The sequence below is a fragment of the Mustela putorius genome, unplaced genomic scaffold (genome assembly GCF_011764305.1).
Source record: "Mustela putorius furo isolate JIRA1106 unplaced genomic scaffold, ASM1176430v1.1 tig00000430_pilon_pilon_pilon, whole genome shotgun sequence".
Taxonomy (NCBI): domain Eukaryota; kingdom Metazoa; phylum Chordata; class Mammalia; order Carnivora; family Mustelidae; genus Mustela; species Mustela putorius.
Genome location: NW_025421377.1, coordinates 22736745 through 22744768, shown reverse-complemented (window position 1 = coordinate 22744768; position 8024 = coordinate 22736745).

Genomic DNA, 8024 nt, shown 5'->3' with positions numbered 1-8024 from the left:
ATCTCAAAGAATTGAAGAATCCTTTTTATACTCTTTTCAAGTAACAACTATTAATAATTAACCTTTTCCTGGTGAATATTTTTTCTGGGCCAGTATGACCCTGATGAAATTGAAAAAATTCATGACAATGGAGAAATATCATTACTGGATGGCATTCATTAATGAATACTGGGTTTTAAAATGAGTCGTGTCAATTTACTTGTTGTTTTTCCAAGATTATACCATGTAGGCCTCGTAGTAATCAATAAGCACCTTTGGTACATATCTCATTTGCTGGGAAGGCCTGTTGACACGGACAAAGTTCTAAAGTGGCAGGAGGGAAGGTAAACATGTACTACCACAGATTCAAATAAATGGTTAAAGCCCTGGTCCCAGTGCTGGGCACGTTTTCAAGTCCCTGGAAGGGGTGGGGAAGCATGGGCCTGGGGAGCAGACCCAAGGAAATGGAACGTAATCTACTGAGTGTTTATTGTGGGTCTGGTGCTTTATATGACTATATATAGACAATAGTATTCTTATTTCTTGAATAAGAAATTAAGACTCGGGATCACACTAGGTACGACACTGCCCACCGTACTAGGTAGCCCCCTAAAAGGGGAGCCTGGAAGACTCAAGTTCTGGAAAAGGCCAGGAACACCTCGTGCAGTCTGCCTAAAGGCCATAAAGCTGCTGACAGCACTGGCGAGGGTGAACCGAGACCAGTGCACGGGCAGTCTCTTGGCCCAGTACTGTATGAGGTTGAGAGCATCATGGAACTCAAGGGCAGACACAAGGGCGACATGCAGCTGCTGGACCAGCGAAGACACCAGGATGCAAGTGTGCCGACGAAGCGTGTCCAGGGAGAAGTGGGAATTGACAATGAATTTGGGCCTTTTCTTCTATTGAGTCAAGGACTGAACTTTTTCAATGACCCAGGCCAAGCAACCAGAAATCACTTTCGAGTGCATGCAGCTCTTGAGGCTTATTTCTGAGGCAGACCTAGAGGACCTAGATTTGTCCTGCCAAGCCAGGGCCCGTCCATAGAGACCTGAGAAGCCAGCCGAAAACAGCACCTGGGAGCCTCAAGTTCTGGGGAAGCCTGGGAACATACCACGTCGCCTGTCTGTAGGGTACAGGTGGAGGAGTCTGGACTGCTGTGCAATGACGCGGCTTACCAGGCGGCAGGAATATCCTTCGCTAAGAGACACATGGGAGACTTGACCAATCAGCCTTGCAAGGGCTGATTCCAGCATGCTGACTGAGGTATCCTCAGTAAGAGACACTCGGAGTCATGTTTGTTACAGAAGCCTGGGACTTCAGGAAATAGGCAGACCTGAAGCGCTTGGATTGCCCTGCCATGTTGGAAACAGGAAGAAACCGAAAATTTGAACAGACCAATGACCAGCAATGAAATTGAATCAGTAACCACAAACTCCTGAGAAACAGAAGTCCAGGGCCAGATGACGTCACAGGCAAATTCTACCAAACATTTGAAGAAGGGTTAATATCTATTTGTTTTTGTTTTTCATTTTTTGAGATAATACCTATTTGAAGCAGAAGAGCTAGGTTCTTGTCTCATAGAGTCGAAAAATTAATCTCCTGGACAAAGGAGAGTGAGCAAAGCAATCTTATCAAGTAAGGATACAGACAAAGCTCTTAGGAGTAGGAGGGTCCCTCCAAGTTTGTCCACGTAGGCCTCCACGGACAGGCTTTTATCTAAAATTGCCCAGGGAGCTTGTGGCCTTAACATCCTTGTGACGTCTTGGCCTGAGTAAGGACTGGCGATAACATCTTGAATGGCTTACTTCTACTTTCAGGTCTGGTTATTCTTTGTTGTGCACAATATGACTGCCGTAAAAAGACCCTACCTTCAACGCGCAGGGCAAGGTGGTCTGATTTGTACCCTTATCTCTGATTTCACTGTGCCTCAGCATTTCTGTGGTTTGGGGTGAGCCTGACCATATGGCCCCTACCCAGCCCTGCCTGCCCCTTACTCATATTCTCCTCAAACTATTCCAAAATATAGAAGAAGAGAAACCTTCAAATTCATTCTATGAAGCCAGTATTACACTGATACCAATACCAGATAAAAACACCACAACCATGACAAATTGTGGACTCCGAGAAACCAATAGAGGGTTTCAGAGGGGAAGGGTGTGGGGGGATGGGTTGGTCTGGTGGTGGGTATTAAGGAGGGCACATATTGCATGGAGCACTGGGTGTTACACGTAAACAATGGATCTTGGATCACTGCATCAAAAACTAACGATGTGCTGTATGGTGATTAACACAACACGATCAAAATTTAAAAAAAAAACACGATAAAGGAGAACTATAGGCCAATATCTCTGATGAACATGGATGCCAAAATCATCAACAAAATACTAGCAAACTGAATCCAATAATACATTTTAAAAAATCAAACAACACAATCAAGTGGGATTTATTCCCAGGATTCAAGGGTCTTTTAATGTTTGCAAATCAATCAACATGATACATCACATTAATAAGAGAAAGGATAAAAGCCATTACAACAAATGCAGAAAAATCATTTGACAAACTACAACATTCATTCATGATACAATCCCTCAACAAAGTAGGTTTACAGGGAACATACCTCGTTGTAATAAAGGCCTATTATCAGGAAAAAGACAAGGATGTCCACTCTCACCACTTTTATTCAACATGGTAGTAGAAGTCCCAGCCACAGCAATCAGACAAAAACAACAACAATAATAAATAAATAAATAAGCATCCAAATTGGTAAGGAAGCAGTTAAATTTTCACTATTTGCAGATGATATGCTACTATATCTAGAAAACCCTAAAGACTCCACCAAAAAACTACAGAACTGACAAATGAATTCAGTAAAATCACATGTTACAAAATCAATGTATAGATATCTCCTACATTTCTATACACTAATAATGAAGCAGGAGACAAAGAAATTAAGAAAACAATCCCATTTACAACTGCACCAAAAATAATAAAATACTTAGAGGAAACCTAACCAAAGAGATAAAAAAAGACCTGTACTCTGAAAACTATAAAACAGTGATGAAACAAATTGAAGATGACACACAGAAATGGAAAAACATTCCATGCTCATGGATTAGAAGAGCAAATATTGTTAAAATGTCTATACGATGCAAAACAATCTATACATTTAATGTAATCCCTATTAAACAGCATTTTTCACAGAACTAAAACAAACCATCCCAGAATTTGGATGGAACCACAAAGGATCCCAAATAGTCAAAGCAATCTTGAAAAAGAAAAACAAAACTGGAGGTATCACAATTCCAGAATTCAAGTTATATTACACAGCTGTAGTAATCAAGATACGATAATACTGGCACACAAATAGACACATCGATCAATGGAACAGAATAGAAAACTCAGAAATGAAAACCACAATTATGTGGTCAATTAATCTTCTACAAAGGAGGACAGAATATGCAATGGGAAAAGAGTATCCTTGACAAATGGTGTTGGGAAAATTGGACAGCTCCATGCAAAAGAATGAAACTGGACCACTCTCTTACACCATACACAAAAATGGACTCAAAATGGATTAAAGACCTAAACATGAGACCTGAAACCATAAAAATTCTATAAGAGAGAACAAGCAGTAATTTCTCTAACATCGGCCATAGCAACATTTTTCTAGATATGTCTCCTGAGGCAAGGGAAATAAAAGCAAAAATGAACTATTGGGACTATGTCAAAATAAAAATTTCCTGCATAGTGAAGGAAACAATGAACAAAAGTAAAAGGAAACCTACTGAATGGGAGAAGACATTTGCAAATGACATACCTGACAAAGAGATAGCATCTAAAATATATAAAGAACTGATAAAACTCAACAACCCAAAAAGCAAATAGTCCAATTAAAAAATGGGCAGAAGACATAAAGAGACATTTCTCTAAAGAATATATCTAAATAACCAACAGACACATGAAAATATGCTGAATATCACTCATTATTAGGGAAACGCAAATCAAAACTACAATGAGATCTCACCTCACACCTGTTAGAACGGCTAAAATGAAAAACTCAAGAACAACAGGTATTGGCAAAAACGTGGAGGAAAATGAACTCCTCTACTCTGCTAGTGGAATGCAAACTGGTACAGCCACTGTGGACAACAGTAGGAAGGTTCCTCAAAAAATTAAAAATAGAACTAGACCATGATCCAGTAATCACACACCTGGGTATTTATCAAAAAAATTCAAAAACACTAATTTGAAGAGATAAATGCATCCCTCTGTTTACTGCAACATTATTTACAATAGCCAAATTATGGAAGCAACCTGAGCGTCATCAACTGACGAATGGATAAAGAAACATGGTGTACACATACGCAATAGAATATTTTTTCAGCCATAAAAAAAGAATGAAATCTTGCTACATGAATGGAGCTAGAGTATAATGTTAAGCAAAATAAGTCAGAGAAAACAAATACTGTATGATTTCACTCGTGTGGAATTTAAGAAAGAAAACAAAACAAACAAAGGGAAAGAGAGAAAGAGAGCAACCAAGAAACAGACTGTAGGGAACCAGCAGGCAGTTACCAGAGGGTGGTGGGGGCGGATGTGAAACAGGTGAAGGAGATGAAGAGTACAGTCGTCACGACGAGCACGGAGTGCTGCACTGACTTGTTGAATCTCTCGATGTCTCCCAAAACTAATATAATATTAATATAATATAAACTAATAGAGTACCGTATGTTACCTATATTGGAATTAAAATAAAAAAAGGTATTTGAAAAATGATCAATAACGACAAGAAACTCGGGGTCATAGAATTTGCTCATGGACTCATGGGGAGAAATCCAGGCTTGACTTTGGAGCCCACAGCGCTCAAGAGCGAGTACAGAAAACTGAGGTGTCAGCATTCCTGAGCTAGGAATCTAGCTCCACCTAACACCCAGTTTGGGGGCTTAGGGGAAGAAAGGGGTACTTACTGATTAAATAAAAAGTCTAGGAAAAACGTGAAAGCCAAAAGTTTTGGAAATGTTTTGGAGATCACTGGTTACTACTTGAACAATTCCCATCCTGAGTTGCCTTATTTATAGATGGAGGGTTTGGACCAAATAATATCTAAGACTGACAGTCCATCGTGTGTTTGTGCTACCCATATATTCCTATTTCTGGTTTCCTAGGCAAATATATATATATTTTATTTAATATTAATTAATTAATAATTACTATATATGTATATCAAGTAAGAAGGATTTATCTGCCTGAAAAATAATGATAAATCTGTTCTTCTTTAGCTTTGGGACATGTTGGCTAGTGATAAAGAATATAGATCATGTGTGATGGAAAACTAGGGTCAGCAAATGAAAAATTATCTTTGGCAGGTTTTCATTACTTTTTTAGGTCCTCTAAAGAGTGCTAACGCTCAGCAGCTCTTCCGTGGCGCATTCTTAGAGCTGCGCCCCTTGAGCTCTTACTCTGAGCCTTACTCAGCCTTACTCTAAAGCCGTACTCAGGACAATTAGACCTATTACTCTCGGGATGGCCAACACTTCGGATGAGACAGGCCAGACTGTCACCCACTACAGATCTTACTAAGGGATCACTGCCTCTTTTCACCACTCAGTGCCACAAGAAGGCCACTATTAATTGATTGGAGATGACACTTTAAAAAAAAAAAAAAGGAACCATTGCATGTGTGCAGAAATAATCCCTCTTTTTATTAAAATAATGGACAAAATTTACATCCTAGTTGAATTCTCATCTCAGAGTAAAAGATTCTTGGAAACATAAAATGATGTTAAGTCCTTTATCAGTGACTGAAGGCAGAATTTCAGACCAGAGGACAAACAAGTAGTGAGGATTATTGAAGCCAAGGCAAGGGGATGGGTTTCCTGATAAGACTGGAAAGACAGCCCAGAACTTGTTCCCTACGAGTGTGAAATCGTTACCCTGACCTTTAAGATGAAAAATGGAAGGTATACAAGACACAGTGATGATGTTTAATGAATATTATTTCACCACAAACCAGATTCTTATCTGAATCATAGAAACAGAGTTGGAAGGAACCTTAGAAAGACCAGGACTAGATTCCTGGATCCCACAGGAAACCTGGACAGGGACTGCTCATGACTGTGCAGTTCGATACTCATTGCTGTACCATGAGGCCCACCCCACTGAAAGTCATCGTTAATACTAGAAAATTCGTCTTGCACTGAATTCTGGTATGGTCTCGTCACTGGTCTGAGTTCTAAGCAATACAGAGTGACGTGCCCTTGTTCCAAATCCTCTCTTTTGAGGCAAAATACATCTTTTTAATAAACCATTCCTCCCTTTCCTTTTCCCACATCAAGTTGGTGACATGCTTTTTAATAGTATGTTCTCTGGAATATGAGTAGAGAGTTGTAGGGTAAGTTCCTCTGTGATTATAGAGTCTTATAATTAGAGGCTATTAATAAGGATCTAGCATTTACCTGAGTGAGTGTGCACACTGAGGCCATGGAAAGGGAGGGATGAAGTCACTGGCAGTTCGTAAAAGACACTTGAAGAAAGGGTGCTGGGCACCTGGGTGGCACAGTCAGTTAAGCCTCTGCCTTCAGCTCAGGTCATGATCTCAGGGTCCTGAGACTGAGCCCCGCCTCGGGCTCCCTGCTCAGCGGGGACTCTGCTTCTCTCTCTCCCTCTGTGCGCTTGCGCGCTCCCTCTCGCTCTCTCTTGCTCTCTCTCAAGTAAATAAATAAAATCATTTTTTTTAAAAGGTATTTATTGTCTCCCTGTACAATATGGGACAGATTTCATTTTAACCCAGCAGATTCCTGGGCCTCTGGTTTCGTATCTGTTGTGTCTAGCCCAGTACTGGACACATAGCTGAATCCACTAATAGGTACCAAACTGAATTACCTAATTGGGCGCTGATTCACTTCTGTTTGTTAAACTTACTATCCAATATCTAAGTGAAACGTTCTTCCTGTTCCCTCATTAGTAAATGGAAATGTTTGGCAAAAGGACAAAATAACGTCCCAAAATAAACATCTATTATCTGCTAGCCGTGGCATTGGGTACTTTGTATAGTAATTCAATGCATTTCTCTAAAGCCTTTGTGAAGTGGAGATTATTCTCCCATGTTATACAAAGAAATAAATGTCTTGGATTATAGGGAACTTGTCAGAAGCCATGCAGGAAGTTACTCGCAGCAGGAATTTGATGCCCCACCCCCGCCAGTACTTCCCCTACAACTTCCGCTTAGATTGTAGTGCCTGTGTGCTCCCACAGCAGGGCACTTCTATCCCTATGACATCATATGTCATTGCTTGTTTACTATCCTTCTCCCTGCCACGGGAACCATCTCTGATCACCTCATATTTGTATGTGCAGTGTCTGACACACAGTAGGAGTCTAATAATAAATATTTGTTGATGAAATAAAGGAAAATCCCAAAGACTACACCATAAATGCTGTGCTAAAAGAACTCTGTGACTATTCCCCTGCATTATCTCTTAAATGGTCATCATCTTCCATTCCAGATTTGGAAGCACTAAAAACTTTGGAAGTTTAGAAAACAGTCAGGATAATCGGGCCACAACCCCATGACCAACCTTCCTTTCCTGCTTCCTAGTTCCCCCAGCTCCCTCTCCCTAGACATCACCGACAAGCACTTACATCTCCAATATTAACAGTGATCCCGGCTTGGAAGAGTAAGACAAAAGAGCCACTGTTGCTGATGGCTTAGGTGCTCCTCCCTGTCTGTGAATGACATCAACATCCACCCTAGGACATAGGGTGTACAGAGGTCAGAATACTGGTCTGGGATTAGAGGAGTCAAATGCAAACCCTGGTTCTGTCACTTACCACTTACCAGTTGTATGACATTGAACAGATGACTCTACAAACAGTTCCTGCTTGTAAAATGGGAATTAAAATGAGATCTACTTCAAGGGCACCTGGGCAGCATAGTCAGGTAAGTATCTGATTCCTGGTTTTGGTTCAGGCCATGATCTTGGGGTCATGAGATCAAGCCCCACATTGGGCTCTGTGCTCAGCGGAGTGTCTGCTTGAGGAGTCTC